General features: G+C 47.9%; 1 long non-coding RNA gene across 1 annotated transcript; it reads left to right on the forward strand.

Moving 5' to 3' along the window:
* Positions 1–14,329: 14,329 nt before the first annotated feature.
* LOC121834425 lies at positions 14,330–17,170 on the forward strand. Its single transcript, XR_006077211.1, has 3 exons — positions 14,330–14,346; positions 15,911–16,116; positions 17,141–17,170. It is a non-coding gene; the product is annotated as an uncharacterized LOC121834425 (long non-coding RNA).
* The last annotated feature ends 2,951 nt before the right edge of the window (positions 17,171–20,121 follow it).

Here is a 20,121-nt window from a genome sequence, read left to right on the forward strand (position 1 = left end):
CTATCCACTAGCTGGACTGAGCATTTTCAATTCTAGGCATACTGTAAGTTTTGGTTGGCAGGAATTCCATTTGTTCTATATTATTTCCAGTTTCCACAAACTCGTATATATGCTTTACAGAATAGGCAACTCTGCCACCAAATGTAATACCTATAACTTAAATTTCCATAGCTGTTTGCACTTTGTTGGGCCAGCCTAACAACTAAAAAAATATAAACGACATACATATCCGAGATTTTTTGTTTCGCGAAATGTTTTACCTGGATGCCTGAGGGCTTTTCAGCGAATTTCTGCTAAGTGGGTCTTTTACAATACATTCAGGTTTCTAGGAACCACATTTTGTTTTCAATATTCATTTCAGTTTGCACAAACTGGCTTTGGGGATAAGTTAACAGAACAGATCCCTGAATGGAGGTTCCAAGTATAGAGCCAGATACCTAGGTGGTTTTAAAAAAACCCAGTATGTGACCACTATAGTTTCACCTCCTGGATTTGTTTTCCCACAATATGTATCACATGGCGTAACTGGATATCAATTTTCAGGTGATGGTTCCACTAACTTCATTCTGGAACTGAAAACTTCCAGAGCAGAATTCAGATTCTTCATTCTGGAACTGAAAACTTCCAGAGCAGAATTCAGATTCTTCATTCTGGAACTGACTTTTCCAGAACCAAATCCAAATTTTCCAATTAGGAACTGACGTTTCCAGAACCGAATCCAGATTCTCCAATCTGGAACCGACATTTCCAGAATTGAATCAAGATTCTCCATTCTGGATTTCGGCTTTCCAATTAGCTTCCAGAAAAAAATCAAACTGGGTTCTCAGGTAGGGAAGTATTGTTACGTGTACACTCCAGTATGTGCCTGCGAAACTTTGTAACATATATTTATATTTCAGCTTGCTTTTGAAAGGGAACTTAGGTTTGAAACCGACATTGAAGAAGACGAAAGATGCCTCAAGAAGGTTCTCCTAGAAACAGCAGAGTTGGCCACCTTCCTTTGCTGTCCCCCAGCCCTTAACACTGTCTGCAACACCAACGAACCACGGAGTCGTCACAATCTTCTGCTTTCGCACCCACACCATCTGACAATGATGCACCATGCGTGAAGGGGATCATTTTTTCAAAGGAAGAACTGTGAACAGCCGTGTCTAAGATCAAGCCATCACAATGCCCTTGTCCAGATGGTGTGGCACCTGCCTTTTATAGGATGATAACGCAGTACAGTTTGATCCCTCCCTCAGCTGTCTACTTCAAAGTATTTTCGATGAGGGAGCTGTTCCTACCACCTGGCAACACGCCTTACTCACCCCTATTCACGAAAGGAAAGAGAAGCCTACAAGTGACGTCAAGCATTAGCGTCCAACCTCAATAACATTAATCATCTACCGCACATTAGGATGCATACTGAACAGTCAGTTCCTCGATTTTTAGAGAGCACTGGATACTTATTGCAGACACAGCACAGTTTTAGGCACGCCCGCAGCTGTGGGACGGTCCTGGCGACCCCGTGTCATTTTGTAAGCAACAATCTTGGCAGTCGCAAAAAGAAAGATTTTCTACGGCTTCATCTCAGTTACGCGTTCGATGCCCTCAACATCGATCTCCTGCTACATAAAATGTCAGGCGCCAGCGTTCATGGCTTCCTTCTCAAGTGGCTGCCAAACTAACTGAAGGGAAAAATCCCACAATTTGTTTACCAAGGTGTGCACTGAGCTACGATGAACGTCCCCTCCAGTGTGCCACAGTACCGGTTTCTTGTCAATGACATGCCTCAGGATGATAGATTTTCTTTCGTTCAGTACGCAGACCACACCTCGATGCTGGCTCCACCTGGCTGCCTCCTTCTCCAGGACTACATCAAAGACATAAAGTGCCGGGTGACTAACAACTGCTAGCGGCTGCACACCACGAAAAGTGCCGTGATGCGCTTTAGCAGGCCCCACAGGGTGGGCAAATCGAGCTATCATTTGCTCAGTGAGCCCCTACCATGTATGACTCTTTGTCAAGCTTAGAAATTACATTCACACAAACATTAGATTTCACAGTGCACATAGGAAGTGTTGTACCAAAGGCTCGGCGAACCATGGGGGTTGTTTCTTGTATCTCCAGATCATGGGGACCTTCGCCATAATCTCCGGTCATAAGGTGCATAAGACAGATTTCCAGAAAGATAAGGGAGGAGCCCCAAAAGACCAGTTCGACCACTTCGAAGTTTCCGAAACTTGCTTTTACGCAAAATGGTCCAACCAGCACCACAAAACCCTCTGCCATGGCCACTGATGCTTGTGTCATCGCCAAGTTTCAAATTGAGGAAAAACAAAGCATTTGTACATGACTTATTTTTCGTGGGCTCCATTTTTCGCGAATTCGACTGAAGCTGAAGAGCTGGAATAATTACTGGTACCCATTTTTGCAATCCGCAAGGACCTCACTACAGCTTTCTGTATGTTCACATTTTAGCCAAATAGTTTGTGAGACCTATTTTTTGCAAAATGTAGACGATTCGTGAAAATTAGGTCTTCGTGAAAATTAATTTGTTTCCAGTATACAGTGGTACTAGTTTACTTAATTTCTCGTGACGGGCATGAAGGGGGCCAGATGGAAGGCGGATCATTATAATAAGGGTGACGAAGTTTATGCCACAATAGGCTGGGACACATCACAACAGATATAGTAGTCGGTAAGTCAGAGTCATATAGGATCACAAGGACACTCATTGTTATCTCTGTCTCTTGTGCTCCGAAGGAAAGAGCTAGATTTTCGTCACCCAATACTGCAAGCTTAGTGGCAGTGCAGCAGCCGCCCGTCGCCCCGCCCGCCGCCTGCCTCCCCCCCCCCCCCCCCCATCCGCCGGGGGGGGGGGGTCACGTTTCAGCTGCAAGACCGCAACTTTATGATAATGCTAAAAGCTCTGCTAGTTAATATTCGTTGTATATGATGAGTGCAAAAACAGCATAAGAGGTATATAAGGTAAAATTGTACAAAATCAGAATAGGAAGACCAGGATAAGACGGAGCGCTCTGTCCTATTCTTGCCCTGCCTTGTGGGTGAAAACGATTCAATGCAGTGGGAAAAATGAAATATTACTGCTAAAGTCAGACGTCATGTAACATCTGCTTTGTTCACACTTCATTTTGATTTCTTTTGTCTAATTTCCACGACTTACAGATCCCAATCTTTAGGTTTGAGGCTTATGCTAATTGGATTCGAATAGGTTTGGTGATCAGTTCGAAGTGCAGTTTTTTAGCTGTCTCTCATCAGTGATGCTTATATTAACAGTGCCTGAACGAGGGCAGGCTGCTACAGTCGCTGCTGCTGCAGTCACTGCTGTTCCTGTCAGTGAGCCGCATCTGTTTGAAGTCACTGATGGCAAGGTAAATTAGGAACTTTTTTTCACAAGATTAGCAATTCTAATGTTGCGATGGCAATAGTGTAGATCAACAAAAAAAAATATGAAAGACGTTTACAATTCTCTGTAATGTAAAATTAGAGCGCAGCTCTTGAGGAGGGGAGGGGAGGGTATGTCCCTGCTCCCCCTCCATACCCTTTCCTCCTCCTCTCCTGCTTCCCTCCCATTAATCAGGAAATTTCCGCTCAATTTCCCCCTAAATTAAGCGAAAATTTACCCGCTAAATAAAGCCGGGAAATATTCTTCTTAAATTCAGCGGGAAATTTACCGAAACTCTCCCGCTAAATTCAGAAGGGAAACTTAATTGGTGTTGAGGCCACGTGATGTCGATTTCCCCGTTAAATTTAGCAGAAAAATTTCCGTTACATTTTTTCTGCTAAATTGAGCTAGACATCAAGTGTGACGTCATTACGGGAAAGGTCTCATAATGCAACACGCGTTTACGCCAATGCCGACGCCGCTCAACCCGGAAACGGGCGTCTAAAAGCTGCACTTTAAAAAAGTTACCCAAGCTTGACTATCCTGTCAAAGCCTTAGAAGCACAAAATGTGTCAAGCTCTACCATACACATGATGTGCGTGCTGTGCATATGGGGATTGCTGGGCACAATGTTCATGGCTGCTCAGCCTCATCTTCTGCCTGCCTCTTGCTTCGTGCATTCTTCACTCCCATCCGCTAAGGAAGAGTAAGAACGCATACCTACTTAAGCCTTGCACGCTCCATTTATTTCTAATCTTACGTGACATGCGATACGTAACCTTACACTACAGTAAAACCTCGTTATAACAAAATGGGATGTAACAAACTAATGGATATAACAAAGCAATCATAATTCCCCTTGCTTGCTAATAGTATGGAGAAATGGACATTGGCTATAACAAACTAATGGTTATAACGAAATAACTACGACCGCTCCTTCAACTTTGTTATAACGAGGTTTTACTGTATTGGTTATCATTTTGTAATCATGCTGGCCTACTTAGCACTTGCATGATTTAATTAGGCCTGAACTTAGGTGACACATGATCCCGTAATCTCCGTGATTAGGTAACTTATGTGGTCATATAATGTTACGTGATCATGTGCCATATTCAGAAATTTGGCAGTGCTGCTAGTGCTCCCCTGAAAAAGAAAACCGTGGATATAAAACCCCGCTCTTGGAAGCGGCTATGAACTCTTGCCGATGGCAGAGTGGTTAAAGCACCGCGCTCCAAACTGTGGGCACATGGGTTTGAATTCAGTCGAGAGCTACCAATAATTTTAGTTCCAATTTATATTCAATTTAAAGGGGCATTATGTGTAAATGGGAGGAGAAGGCTGAAAGGGGGAGATGGCTGCTGGTCCCTGTGGACGGAACCTAAAGCGATATGACCGACACACTCTGCAATGGCCTCCGGTCGGTGTTGATGCAATGTGATCTCTGCCCAGTGCTCTGAATGTCAACGTGAGGAGATTCATCAAAGCGCGAATAAACGGCGGGAGTAACTATGACTCTCTTGGTGCCCCTTGTTTACGTACCGCCATACCAGGTATGGCACTGCATAGATTGTTGGCACTGGGCACGTCATCGCATCCTGCGTGCGCCGTGGCCTTGCAGCTGCCGCACATGGTCGACTTGAAAGATTGACTAGAACGGTCGTTCATCTTTAAGGGCAAGGTGCTTCGATCTAGGGGTGCTGTATCCAGGTTTTGGGCGAGAGAGTGGCACAAGAGTGCAGACGGTGCTGCCCTGAAGGAGTGCTCACGTGTACCGTCTTCGCAGGTGTGGGTTGGAAAAGGTACACGTCCGATGAATGGAAAGAGGTTCATTGATTTGGTAAAGACGAGGGCAAATGCGCTTCCTCACATGACTAGGACTAAAAGGGGTCGGGACGTCTTGACTCGTCGGGCCGGTTGTGACTCCGCGGAGTCACTGGGACACATTACGCAAAATTGCTTCTGCACGCACAGTGCCAGAATCAAACGACATGATAGTTTAGTGCAGTATGCTCCTGGTCATCTGAAAGAAAAGGGATGGGAGGTGCTGGTAGAACCCGAGTGCCACACCGCAACACAGAAATATGTGCCAGACCTCGTTATTGCAGGAGGTAGTCAGATGACTGTGGTTGATACACAGGTGGTGGGTACGTATTCCACCCCAGATGCCGCACATGAGCGGAAAGTGCAAACTATAGTGTTCCAGAGCTTCTGGATATTATTAAAGGGGCCAATAGTGTTGCACCTGTTGTGACTAGTTTGACTATCACATATATATCAAGTGTTTGGTCGCCAAAAAGTGCTGCAGCTCTTACCAATCTTGGGTTTGGTAGACAAGATTTTAAGGTATTGACTATACTTTGCCTTCGGGGGGGGTCAGGTGCTTTCGTCGGCATCAGCAGATGACCTCTGTGGTGCACGGGCGATGAAGCGCCCCGGCGGTTGTGTGTTGCCATGGGGCTATTGGTGGGTCCCTCTCCCTTGGAGAGGATAAGGACTTCCAGACTTCATGCCAAAGATCAGCCTGATGCCTCTGCGAAGGGGTGGGCGAGGAAACGATTTTTGTGCACAAGTCCTACTCGTTAAAAAAAAAAAAAAAAAAAAAGCCAAATGCCTTGGGTATTTTGTGGGTAAACAGAAAGTCAGCTTCGTTTCGGCTGCGTTTGGTTAGCGAGCCGACTTCCCGGCGACCGCGCCTTTGGCCAGGTCCGCACGCCTCCACGACTATTGCGTGCTCCCGGACACCGCCGGGTACCCCCCGCTGCTCTTGGAAGATTCTCAAGTCCGCCAGCGCAGTTTCAGCACCTCTCCAAACGTGTGAGCAGCCGGCCGCTGAGGCTTTCTTCACCCCTTAACGGTCACTCGTTTTTTGGCTGCTGGAGTTAGTGCTAGGCGCTAGTGGACCGCTGGTTCCTACACCAACATTTTTTTTTTCAGTCTCCGTGCGTCGAACCACGCACAAAAGTCCCTGGTCCCACTGCCATCCTTTTTTTTTTCTCGTGGCAGCTCTGCCGGTTTCCAGTTCGAACTTTGCACGCGAACTGGGAGCGCATGCAACTTTGTTTAGTTGCGCCGGCCATCAACAGAGGGCAATACGTTCCACCCGTGGATTTCACCACCTCTGTTAGACTAGCAGCAGAGAAAAACGTCTTTTCACTTTTCTTTTCTTTCTTTTAGCAACATTTGTAGGTTTTTTGTTCGTAATCAAGCGCAGTTCGGCACTTTGGCGCAATAAACATGGTTTTTGGGTTTTGTTTTTTTGTGCTTCGGCATGCAGCCCAGTGGATCGGATCTACGCTTTGGGGCTACGCAGGGCACCACTAGCTGGTTTTCACTACATGTAGTGGCGTAGTCTGCAGGACTAGTATAATCTAGTGCTCTAGGGAACTTTGTACCTTTTGAACAAGTTACTGTGGCCTGTACAGCACAGGCCACATTACCAGGCTCTCCCTCTCGGCCTCACAGCCTACACTTAAATACAAATACCCTGTGTCGCAAGCGGCTGGGGGAATAGTGCTTCATATTTTTTTTTCCTATTTATTTCAGCATGTCAGGGACTCATCCATCACCTAGCGTGTTAGCAAACCTTTGAGAGGCTGTATCCCTCAGAGGAGATTGTCTGCCACCTGTGCGACAAACGACTAACTTCTCGCATCTCTCTGGGGGGCACTACGAACATGTTCATAGTTGTCACTTCGTACGGAGGTGCTTCTATTGCCTCGCCAAAACGTACACCAAGAGCACCTCCATGTCGTCTCATTACACAAGGTGTCGGAAGAAACCATTAGTATCGCCCACTTCAACCGTAGTGACGAACGCCGACTCACACAGTGTGGCCAGCAACGAGCTTCCGCAGGCTTCCACTCCTTCCCCTGCAAGTCACACCGAGGAGAAGGAGCACCCAGAGTTCTCCCGGGACTCCAAGAGGGCAGACATGTCGATGCCCTTCACAACCAGCACCCCTGCTTTGCGTCTCCCACCAGCAGGTGACTGGACCACGGAGGACGTCAGGACTTTGGCGGTCCAAGAATTGTCGATGCCCGCCAAGATGAAGTTTACCAACAAAGAACTCGCCAAGGGGTACGCAGGGGTACCTTGGCAAACCATCAAGGGCATCAGGGGGCGGAAGTTGTACAGGGACTTGCTACAGCAAGAACAGCTGCGGAGCAGGTTACCTCGGCCGGACTCCAGGGTTCCTGCACATGGTGAGCCCCCCACTGCCACTCCAGGGGGACCACTGCCATCAGTGCAAGATTCCTCCGGCCTGCAGACGGACATACCCTCATCACCCCTCACCACGCCAAGACCACAGCGGTGAAGCGAGAAGTCCATACATCATTCTCCAACCCCGGTCACCCCCCGAGATATCCCCCCTACACCGGAGGCAAGGCCCTGGACAGAGAGGGACACTCATGCACTCGTGCTGTGCAAGCTCCAGGCTTCTCTGTGCATGCGTAGTGACGAAGAGCTCGCTGCATTGATGCCAAGAAGAACATGGCAGAGCGTCCGGGACTACCGTCTGATGCCCCAGTGCGCAGAGGCGATGCGCAGGGAGCTCGGCACGCGACGGGGAAAGGATGTCTCACCCTTACTCCGAACTTCATCCCTTTGTGGCCCCTCGCCAGACACCCCGCCAACTGTCATCGTTCCTGGTCCCTTTGCTAAATCCATCATCGCAGAGGTCACACGTACATTGGCACCGCAAACTCTCTTCCACCAGCAGAGTTCAACGCGCGGTGGACCGTCTCGGAACTGACGGCACTGGCCAGGGCAGAGATCACCTGCAAGGACCACCCTCATATGAACCTTGCTTTTGCCAGGGTATTCACCACCCAGTCCTCACAGGGAATCACAGGGCAGCGAAATACACGCCATTACAAGGAGATCCTGGAGACCTTCAAGGCGGCGGCACACAAGCAGCCGGTTCCTATTCAACCGGTCCGCGTTCACGACGCCGGATCTGCCTGGGTGCGTCTGCAGCCCGCACCAGGAACCCCTGTCACCATCGCTCAAGGGTTGCTGGACCCCATCAAGATAGGAGAGGACCTGGGGAGAGGGGAGGCACCGAGGGCAGCAAGAAAAAGAAGCGTCGTCTAGCCAAGAACCGTAACCAGCGCCGTAACGAACGCTATGCAGAACATCAACGGCTGTACAGTCTGGGGCCTAAGGTGCTCGTCGACGAGTTGGGGCTGGACTGGGCTGACCCAGCAGTCCTCTTCTCGGAGCTCCACCGGGTCTACGACCTTCTCATGTCTACACCATCAAGACCGGTTGACGGGTTCATAACATCCGAACAAGTACTCAACGTAGAGGTGGAGCCGTTCACCGAAGGAGAGCTCCAAAGAGTGCTCAAGAACACCGACGCAAAGACTGCCCCTGGCCCGGACGGCCTTACCCTGAACGAGGTTTCCAGATTCCACCAGCCATTCTTGCCATCATTTTCACCAACTGGTTGGCCTTCGCTATGCTTCCCGAGGACCTCAAGGTGGCCAAGAGTTTTCATACCCAAGTCCCGCTCGGCCACTACTGGCGGAGACTTCAGGCCCATCACCATCTCATCCATCCTACTGCGCATCTACACAGGGGCGCTGCTCCGACGGTTCGCGCAAGATCACGTCTTCCACGACCTCCAGGGTGGATTCGGCGACGACAGGAGAGCTTCATCCAACATCAGTCTTCAGGCCCTCATGAAGGCGAGGAAGCAGGCTCGACAGAGCTTCTACAGCCTGAGCCTCGATGCCTGCTGTGCCCCGTCTGCGGAGTGCCGGAACTGCACCACCCCATCCACCTGGCGGGCGCCTTGCACCAAGCTCGCGTCGCCGCGGACTGGGCTCGCCGAGCCGCACCACCTCCTGCTGCACCTCCGGCAGCTCCCCGCCCGTTGAAAGTCGCGGAGGCCATCCGGGTGCTCCGCCGATTCCGCCCGGATCTGCTCCGCGACCCGGCCCACGAGGAGGCCATCTTAGACCTCGACCTCTAAGGGGGAGAGGTGTGGGGCGCTCGGCCCGCCACACGGCGGCCAAACCGGCGACTAGCGGGGGGGCGGCTCCCGGTGCCCATTGCATACGCACGGGCTTAAAAGGGGTGGCCAGTGCGGCCGACAGGAGTTGCTGTCCCGAGTCTTGGCCAGGTCGGGATCCAGGAGTCATGGTAATAAACCCCGCTTGACCCCAAGGAAAGAGTCGTCTGATTGATCACCTGCGGCGGACGGCGGAAGTCGAACGCTACAACACTCCAGAAATAGTGCCACAAAGAGTGCCGCAATGATTACGAGTATTTTACCTACTTTTCCTTCGTTCAGCACGTTCCAAATGGAAGTGTAGCTTTTCAACAATTATTTTTCACAATGGCATGTTCTTTAACAAAGGAAAGTGGTACACGCATTTATTATGGGCATATAACTGAAAATCAAAGCAGAATACTAATTATGGTCTTTATTTCCAAAAAGACAAGATACTCTGGGTGCCTTGCAAGACTAGGCAGGTAGACGGGTCCGTATGGAGGAGCGTTTGCCAGCCAGCCAGGGCAAACACTACAGCGTACCGAAAACACAAAATCGCTACATTGCGCGAATAAACTTTAAACATTAATTCATAGACGTTGCAACATCCATGAAACACATACAGGCCGTGGTAATGAACCACTAAGGTTGAAACCAGCTACGCTTCGAACGGGCTCGCCGCCGGCAGAAGTGGTCCGGGATGGAACGCCAGTGCCACCTGATAGATTCTACACAAAGTGCCTCACATGGAGGCCGCCGCTTTTTCCACTACCCGCCTTATTCTGGTTCGCTATAGCTCGTCTGCTCACTGTGCGATGACGTAAAGGCGGGCCCTGCAGAAATCACAGGCTTGAGGAGAGCGGAGGCCGGCGCAGCTTTGAAACCGGCTGCCGTGGCCCGTGTCTGCCCTCGGGCAGAGTGTCGGGGGCCTCCAGCCTTCTAGTTCACCATGGCTGACAGCCAGGAATGCGCAGATTCAGATTCCTCACCCCCTCGGGCTGCCAAGAGGACAGACTATTGGAGCTGGGAGATCCGCGGCATCTCTAGCATCGGAATCGTTGGGTGGGTGTCCGACTCCTCTCGGTTCTAGGCGCAAATGTTACGGGCATGGTGGAAATCGATATAAGTAAAGCTCCCCGCCCCCCCCCCCCCCCCCCAACCTGCGTTCACGCCGCTTCACAGCGACAGTGTGTGGCTGCTAAGTGCAAAAGCATTAACCCACTTGGCACCCCCCCCCTCCGTACACGCCGCGTTGCGGCGTCCAGCTGACAACCCAAGCCCTGCTTTCCTTCATTGCACATCCGGAAAGGAAGTCTTATACCCTTTAGTCCACACTGCAGACCGAACCGGGGTCCGCTGCGTATGAGGCAGACACCTTGCCACTTAGCTACGCTACCGCTTCGGAAATTCGTTCTAACCATTCGTTTTATACGAGTTTCAAAACGTCGTGTGCATAGCAATTTCCAGTCAACGTGCACGCGCCCGTGCATATAATTTTACTCAATCAATGTATGCTCGAAGATCCGCCTGCCTCCAAGGGTGACGGACATGACGAGCGAACGGCACATTCAATGCCCATGTCCACATGCCCGAGGGCTCGAACCGTTGCGCTGACTGGGGTTTATTCAAGCCCTTCAGAGCTGTTCTTCAAGATGATTTGCTCAAAGTATCTCGGTAAGTGGCCAAAAACCACTGCAGAAAACACTGATGAGTAAGACTAGGCTGTCTTATCAAAACATTTTGTGGTCTTCGGACGAAGGCCGAGTGTTTCTTTTCTCGTGTTACTGTATCTAACTATTCTTTTATGTGCTTGCTTGAAAACCTGGTTGCGTCCCACCATTAGCTCTGAAGATAACTTTCCGCCCTATTTTGAAATTTTTTTCATCGCGATCGTGACTTTTTTTTGCGAGGTAGCATAGGAGGTGGTGTGATGATTGCAGTTGACAGGCGGTACAATTCAAAAAGACGCGAGGATTTAGAGGGGTCCCGTGAGTGTCTATCGGTTGAAATCGAGTGCACAAAGCGGGTGTTTTATTCGGATTGTTTTATCTCCCTCCTCAAACTACACCTCATCAGGTGTCTTGTAACATTGAGAATATAGTGAAAGAGTTGTATAGGTGCAACCTTTTGATAATGGGGGACTTTAACGCTCCAGGTATTAACTGGACAAATTTAAATGTTCACACTGACAACTTTTATTGCAAGCAGAAATGCAGCCGTCTACTGAACTTCGTATCGTTTTTAGATCTCAGACAGCACAATTATGCTCTTAAAGGGGTGCTCTGGCGATTTCTTTATGGTCCCCGATTGGCTTGAAATTTTGCTAAACTCGCCAAACAACATCGCCAAAATAGTATCCCAAATATTAGGTCAAAATAATTTTTTTTCACGAAGTTATAGAATTTACAATTTTGGTCCTCACCGTGTTTCTCAAACTGAAAGTCTCTACTGGCAACAACGAAAAAGTGACGTCAGTTAAAGTGCAGGGGTTCACTCTTTGGACTGTAGAATTTGTTCCCAACTGATTCGAAGCAGTTTCATGGTGTCAAATGAATGCTTTGGATGCTCGCTCCAATCCCCGTGCTCCAGCACGGAACAAATGATTGGCATATTCTATTTTTTAGACTGCTCGCTCGACTGGCAAGCCTGCCCGCCACTGACGTCACGGCACTGAAAAGTGCGCGTATGTTTGAATGTTGGTTTTTGCACCATTTTCATTTGCCGCATTGGCAATAACTATTATGAATTTCGTGATACTAAATAGCATACCGGAAAGGGTAAAGGCCGGGGAGTCAGGAAATATACCCTACTGAAAAAACCTGTACAAATGTATACCGGCCTATACCGGTTCACACCGGAGTCCTGTATTCTGATATCGGTAACCGGTAGCACTGTACCGGAGACCTGTAACCACGTACTGGCGAAGCCGATACGCCGTACCGGCTGCCCATACCATGTACAGGCGGCCGGTAAACGCGTACGGGAACAGCCGGTAGGCCACACCGGTAACCGGTAACCACGTACCGGCGAAGCCGATACGCCGTATCGGTTGCCCATATCAAATACAGGCGGCGAGTGAACACGTACAGGCGAAGACGGTACGCCACACTGGTGGGCCGTAATAACGTACCGGTGGCCAGTAATCGATGCGCGGCTAACAGCAACCACGTATCGGAGCGACCGGTAACGCCTTACCGGCGCCGCACTTAAACCGGCGGTCGGTAACCTTGTACAGGCTCTAGCGGTATACACAATAGACCGATCTCACTAAGCGTTGGGCGCATGCGTAAAGCCGCCATAACTTTAGTTCACAGGAGGCAGACGGCCGTGCACGCGAGGGCTCGTGCCTTCTCGTGCTCTGCACGCGAAGAGCTCCAGCGAGGTTGTCGCACGTGCCCAAAGACTAAAGTTCCCTCGCTGCATTGCGGCAGCGGTGGCGTAGTCAAACTGGCCGGTGAGATCGGTCTATTTAACGCGACCAGAAATTATCAGACCTCGACGGGAACGCGCTCACCGCGAAACTAAACTGTGATATTTTTTTCAATAAAGAATTTTAATCAGAAAATCACATATTAGGTCATTTCAGTTTAAGAGTTTCAGCTATCAAACTCAACCATTTTATGACATGCATATTTAAAGTCATAAAATGAGAAAACCAAATCCATGGGAAGCGAGGCCGAGATAAACGAGAGTTTGCTTCATAGCTTTGAGCCCTGTACCGCGGTAGTTTCGGTTTCGGTTTATTGACGTCGGATTGGATTGGATTTCGTAGCTGCAAGCTAGAGCGCAGAAAAACCAACGACGGACAAACAATGTTTTTCTTAACAATAAATAAACTTAACATGGTAAGTTTCTATGCTTTTAAATGTTCTAAAACTATTTTGAGTAATAATAGTATTAATATAAACTAAGGCAGATTATTTATTTAATCCAATCCAATCCCTACATACCAGCGCCGCTGGCTAGCCGGCCAGTGCGAGCCAGTGCTGTGAACCAAAGCCGCATTGACGTTAGGGCTATCTCGATCGGTGTGTATCGGTGTCGATATGTACTAAGCGTACGTGATTTATATTGATGGCGCGAAGGCAATAGTCAGCGTGGTGAACCGTATCAAGAAGTTCAAACCGGTGAGCGTTGGCGACTTCGACCCCGACGTGCCGAAAAGCGTCTACTGGGAGGCTGTTGGAGCGTGCGCCGGGGAATGGTAAGTTGTTGTCTACGCATCAGGGGCTCGAAGCACAACGTATACTGCAAACCGTTAATGGGGAGTTTTCGTTGATCGTTTTCGCTGTCCCGCAACGCCCTCCGCAACTCGCTATATACCCGGAACTCTACAGTCAAGACTATCGGCGGGCACGCGCATCTTCGTTGCAGAGGGGGAAACGCGGTCTCCGAACACTCCCTAATGTTCGCCAGCCCCCGATGTTTTCCAAATTCCACGCGTCCAAAAATTAGCGAAATTTAAGGACACGTGGAAAGCGGAAATTTCGTGGGCCCCCGTTCCGGCGTCTAAAATTCGCGAAATGTGGTGGGCACGAATATGTCCTTGCGCCCGATTCGGTCCTTGCGCCCGATTTGTGAAGAACTGGGCGGCAAGAGCGAAGGGTTTTACGTTGTTTAACTACAGGGCGCTCCAGATGGTAGCGACGACACTCAAAATAAATCGCAACAAATCGGCTTTGTAAGCTCGACAAATTTACCACATAAGTTCGACTAGGTGGTGCATTTAATGTGTAAAAATATCGAAAAAAATAATTTTTGAAACAAGGGTTATAGCGCAGGCTGGCTGGTGAACGGTCATATTTGTAAACCCCGATACAAGAAGGGAAAGGGAGACAAACACGACGACTTTGAGATGTAATTCAGTGTGCATGTTTTGTTTTACAGAGACACGAGCTGAGCTGGTTGCTGCTTTGAAAAAGAAGCACGTGGCCATCCCTATGGTATTGAACTCAAGGTTCGAGGTTTATGTGTGCCTTTAGGCTGTTTTTCTTACCTCATCTTCGGCTCTGTTCAGAAGGAGGGGGTTCGTCTTTTGTTTCCCTTTTTCAAATCAGCAGCATACTTCACTTCCGTTATCAGTGGGCAGTAATCGTGGGTAAATTTGAACGGTTAGGCTAAAGAATATCTTGCATTTTGTTCGCTTTATGAGTAATTGTGTCCATTCATTATGGCTGGTCAGGACTATTTGAACAGACACTTTTTAAATTGCTTGCTATTCTGGTACACAGATCCGGTGGGTAGAACGCTCTATGAAAGTGGACCACAAGCCACACATTAACACACAAAGTGCCGCAGCTTGGCCACTCCTGGTCTCGACTGTGCTGTAGCTGCAGTTGTCCCTCTTCAATTTCAAGAGACACTCTCCTGCTCGTTTCTCGACCGCATTAAATCTGAATTCGACACTCTTCAGTCTTACGAGATGTGCTCACCTGCTCTAAGTCAAGTCAAAATCTCGCTGTACACGAAGTTACATCTCTTCTCCACTATCGCAAGACGTCCTCATTTGTTTGGCGTCCTGCTTGCGTTGCAGCCGAAGTTTCCTCTCTTTAATCTTTTCATCCGCTTCAATGGTCCTCTTGTTGCTACTTGCCTCTCCAGCTTTCAACAAACATGTTTTATGTTGTTCCGAAGTACCCTAGGCACTTTGCTTTCACTGTGCCTCAGCACGCTTGCGTAATGTTCCTCTGGTGAGACCTGCTTTCGTATACCGACAACGAAAGATGATACTCAAGTCTGGTTCACAGAGCTCTCCTCAGATGTGGCTATGTGCGACTGCGACCAGATGCGGCGCACATTGCTATGGCAACAACGGCGTTGAGTCACTGGCACGTGCATCAACGCAGCTCTTGCCTGCAACCAGTAGCTCTTTCGCAAATGCTTACCCATGTATGCTCGTAGTGAAGCGGATACGATGCCCGGCTTAGACTTCAACAGTTGTGGGTTTGAGGCGCAGTGCCGGCGGCATGTTTTTCTTTTCTGAATTATAATGTGCCGGCACATGCTCTTTTCAAAAGCAGTTACAAATCCTCGGACCAACAGACGCCTCAAGTGCATATGCTTTGCTTATAGATGCTATCGTATTTAAAAGCACTGAATTGCAAGTACAAAGCAACTGAGAGTTTACGTTCCTCATAGAAAGTACACTGGGTGCAAAGTAGCATTATCATATTTTACTTTCTAACTAACTTAGAAGTACCTTTTAACACAATATTTTATCATACTATTTCGTTTACCTACACAGTGTTTTCTGACAACAGGTATCGTCCTTTACAAACTAGAGTATGTAAAGGACGATATACCAATTATTTCCTGTACTGACAGTGAATACCGGATATCTTGTCAGGGGCGTCTGGAAGCATTTCTTCAGGGAGGGGGCTATCACAGGTATAGGGCTGAAACCTGCACCCAAAAAATAAAGGGGGGGGAGAGCAATTTAATGTGAACTATGTGTGTCCCAATTATGTGTTGGAGTTTATATTAAATAAATATTACAACACCTGGACCTTTTTCTTTTCCAGATTTTGATGTCGCCATCCCCTGCAGTGGGTGGCAAGTACAAGAAAAAAAAAAAAAGAAGACAGAGGACAGGACGTCCGCTGTGTCGCTTGGGAAGCATGCCCGGCTGGTTGAAAAGCTGAGGTCGGCAAAGCAGAGGGTGCTGAACCTGGAGCAGGAGCCCCAGATAGAGAGGACGCTATCAAGAAGCAGCTGCTGGCACTACTAGGTAAGCGTGGAGGCACTTTCAGTTGCTTACCTCACACACTACACATTATGTGCTCACACTTTATCTGAGAAATCAAAAGCAATTTTAATTTTTTTTTTGTCGCAAACAGAAGTAAGCATATACTACAGGGGTGCTTCAATGTATCAATGAGTTTAAGAGGTGTCTATAATTCTCTTTTCGTCTCTTAGGGTGCAAATGGAGCTTTGAGAGTTTGTTTCTTGTTGCTGATGGCGATGAGCCCGTTTTGCTCGGCAGCACTTTTGCTTTGATTGAAGAAATATTTTTCTGGTTCTGCAGTATGTCAAACAATTACGTCATACCAAGACACCATGGTCTGTGCGCATAGATGAGGCTTGAAGTGAAAGTTTGTTCTGTCAGTCAAAACATTTTAAATATGCGCTTTCTGATGAGGCCGGCCAGCACACATCCTTTCGTCATTGGGGACAAAGGAGTTCTTTTTGTTGAGGAGGAGGGAGTGAGGAAGCTGGTGGTAGGCATGACCACAGCACCAACAAGGCTGAACTTTAATCGGGCGGCAGATTGTGTCTAGCGACGCAACTGCGCAACTGGTTAAAAGGTGAGCAGACGATCTGCTACAGCATTGAATTTCGTCAGAAAGATTGAGCTTATATCTCGCAAACCGTTGGAAATGCTTGGCATGAATATTCATTAGCTATTCACCGGTATTTTTTGTGTAAACTAAACAACCTCTCTGCCGTCACTGCCGGCGAACTTGAGCGCATTTCTTTTCCTCCTCTTTTTCTTCTTTGGTTTTGTTTCTCATCCTTTTGTTTTGTGTCCTGCTTGCGCTACTTTTCCAGTCCCGGTGTGTTACGGAAAAACAAATAAGCACACTGCCGGTAGTCTTCTGTGGCATGAAGTACTATGAAGCCCTCATGCCATCAACGAACCAGGAAAGTGCTGAAGTCCGAATAATCAAGCTTGTCTGAATTTTTGGCGTCCGAAAAATCGGTTGACTCCTGAACTGTGTCTTGTTTCTAAAGAGTATTTTATTATGTTGCAGTGGACAATGTCCCGTCTGGCAGGGTTGGGTCAGCTCCTCCAGCTTGCCCAGCAGTGGTTCCTGCAGCTGGCGCTCCTGCTTCAGTTCACGTAGTGCGAGCTGGTGTGGATCACGCTCGACCTGTACCGGCCGCTGATGCTGCTGTTCCAGCAGCGGATCTTGTAGCAGGCCCGCCGGAGGCATTTCCCGAGTGTGTGCCAGTGCTTGCAGAGGCTGATGACGAGGTAAGTTCAGAATTTCATGGAATATTCATTCCAGATATTGGGCAAGTGACTAAATTTTATTGTTTCCACAGCTCCTTGAATGAGGTTATTTATATGCTTCCTTAAATTGAACCATCGGGCTGCTTCAGAATGCTGGTGAATGTAAAGAGTAGGGCCGGGCATTGATAAGATATTTCTTTCCCAATTAATTGGCACTTTTCTGAAACGTTTTCTATCTAGTGTCCTTGTCTTATTTCGAGGTTTTTCATAAATCATGTACCAAGTAGCCCAATTAAAATTGTGTTATAATTGGTACCCTTCTTTCGCTTTCTCTCTTTACTCTGAACTCACTTAAACGGACACTTAACCCCCCAATAAAAGTTTTCATTTTTTGCCAGCCGATTTTTAATAGTGTCGAAAGACTACCAAATTAATATTTTGCAACAGTCACATATATTTTATTAAAGGGAAGCTACGGAGCTTCTTGGAAAAAATGAGTTAGAAGTGAATTCTAGTGTATTTTTACCCCGTGAACCCGAATACCCAAATCATTTGCTGCGTAAGTATTGTTAAACGCGAGAAAAACTCGAAAGACAGTCGCTGTCCATGACGTCATCGACGGCTCTTTTCGCTGCCCAAGGCTAGGGGGGCGGGGCTTCAGCCATATTTTGAAATTGCTCTTGTAACTCTCCGGCGCGTCGCATTGAAATATAATTTTGATATCTGTTATTCTAAAGGCCAAATGAACGCAATTCAAGCGTTCTTTCTCAAATGTAGAAGTGCCCCATCTTCCCTTTAAAGCCAAAAAACGCAACTGCTCAGAACTGAAACTGAAACCCGCGCACGGAGGTCGGAGAAGTGGAGAGGAGAGAGTGAGTGGGCGGAAGTCACGTGGCTACACCCGACCGTGAGCTTTTTTGTTTTCCCCTCCGTGTTTTTTTTTTTGTGTGCATAGCAGACGACATGCGTGGCTGGAACTGTTTGCTATGCGATTCTTTTGCAGTTATGTTTGTTCCACTCTCTGTTCTGTACTTCAAGATGAGGTGTTCTTTACATTGAGAAGTTGGAGACGAGTAGTGAGTGCCCGTGGTGAATTTCTGTGATTGGCTTTGAAAAGAATACGCCCAAGATGTTGCATGAAGAGCTGCCTTGCATGTCCTGCGTCCGAAAAAAGTGGCATTGTGCGGCAGACGTCTACACAAGTTTCCGAAAGATCAATGAGATCGGGACCAATGGCTGGCTGCATTTCCTGTAGAGCATTTCTATCTATTTCTAGGTTCACCTTTGCCATGGTGTCTTGGTGGAAAAGGACAAACTGTTCTACGTGAGGGGAGCCCGGGGAGACTCCATGTTCGTTAAAGAGGCCACGAAGTTGATCTTCGGCAGGGAGAAGCGTCATGGGCGGAGTGTGACTGGGGTGCTATGCCGGCGCTTCAAGGGCGCTTTCGCCGAGAGGGCCCTGACTCCAGTCAAGTTGGCAGCAGTAAGTGCCCACTTCTCACAGATGTCTCATACTTGGTGAGTCACTCAAACCTTATGGCTTCTGAAGTTGCAACCTGCTACGACAAAATTAATGTGATAAAATATTCCAAGGCTTTCGGAACTTTCAGTGTTATAGGCTGTTGAAAGGTCACGGTTCGACTAGTTCGAGCTTTAGGAACGTGAAGCTCTGAGCGCAAAACCGAAATGAAGAAGCCCTATCTCCCTCTTTGTTTTTAATATATGAAGAAAAGTAAAGTGACCTTGTCACGGTCATCTAGGTCCCTTGGTGCTTTCTGATGTATTCACACTGAGGAGGTTTTACAGTAACATGCTCCGCATTGCAAATATCTGCTAATCCCTGCAAGTTTTGGGGGAGGTCCATGATATCAGTGGCCTGCTTGCAGGACCTTCTGCTGAGGCACTTATTTTTTCTTTTGAACGAAAAGCTGGCACTAGCAGAGTTGTGAAAGTGAGTCTGTTTGTTCACTAGAACTGCTACAACCGAACTATGTTTGGCTCTGTCCTTTGAGTACTGCCCATTTTTTCTGAACCGCCTTCTGACCGTGGGTGTTCCTTCTTTCTAGTGCTCAGTTTTCTTACCAGGGAACTATCTCGTATGAATAGACCATTGAAGGGTCGTAACACGGATATTAAATTAGTTAAATGGTTCTTGATATCAAATCTGTGTTGTCAATTTATATACATGCCCAGAACAACAATTGCAAGTCAAAATCTTTCTTTTGCACTAAAACTGCCGGTCGAGAATTGTGTGTTCAGTGTTCATTTTACTTGTTCCCATGGTGACATTGTTGGGCATGAAATAAGTTAGAGGTTGTGGGCAATCAGAGGCCCATGTTCATAATTGAAAATACATATTTAGCTTTATTGAACATACTTTTACTTAAGTTAACAGGCAGGCGAGCTGGTTAAGGATAGACGTGGTTACCCAGGAACGTGGGGAAAAAAAGGGACAGACAGACACGAAGCTCCGGAGCTTCGTGTCTTTCCGTTCCTTTTTGTCCCCTGCTCCAAGGTCTATAATTTTCATAAACACTGAAATGCAAGGAACACATTGTTGCAAGCAAACTTTAAGTGCATAGTTGTGGAAAGTCACACTAGGTCTTTTCGATTTGCTTGAACTGGCTGATCTAGTTCAAATAGTGTAAGAACTGACTCATTAGATTCAACCGGAAGTTGCATGGACGCTGAACTGGCCTGTTCGATTTATTCCAGTGCTGCACGAGCTCAGCCTCAGTTCCACAGAATCTTGCGCTGGCCGAAGTCAGTTCAGCGTTC

This window comes from Ixodes scapularis, unplaced genomic scaffold, assembly GCF_016920785.2.
Source record: "Ixodes scapularis isolate PalLabHiFi unplaced genomic scaffold, ASM1692078v2 ptg001158l_1___fragment_1__unscaffolded, whole genome shotgun sequence".
In the NCBI taxonomy this organism is placed as follows: Eukaryota; Metazoa; Arthropoda; class Arachnida; order Ixodida; family Ixodidae; genus Ixodes; species Ixodes scapularis.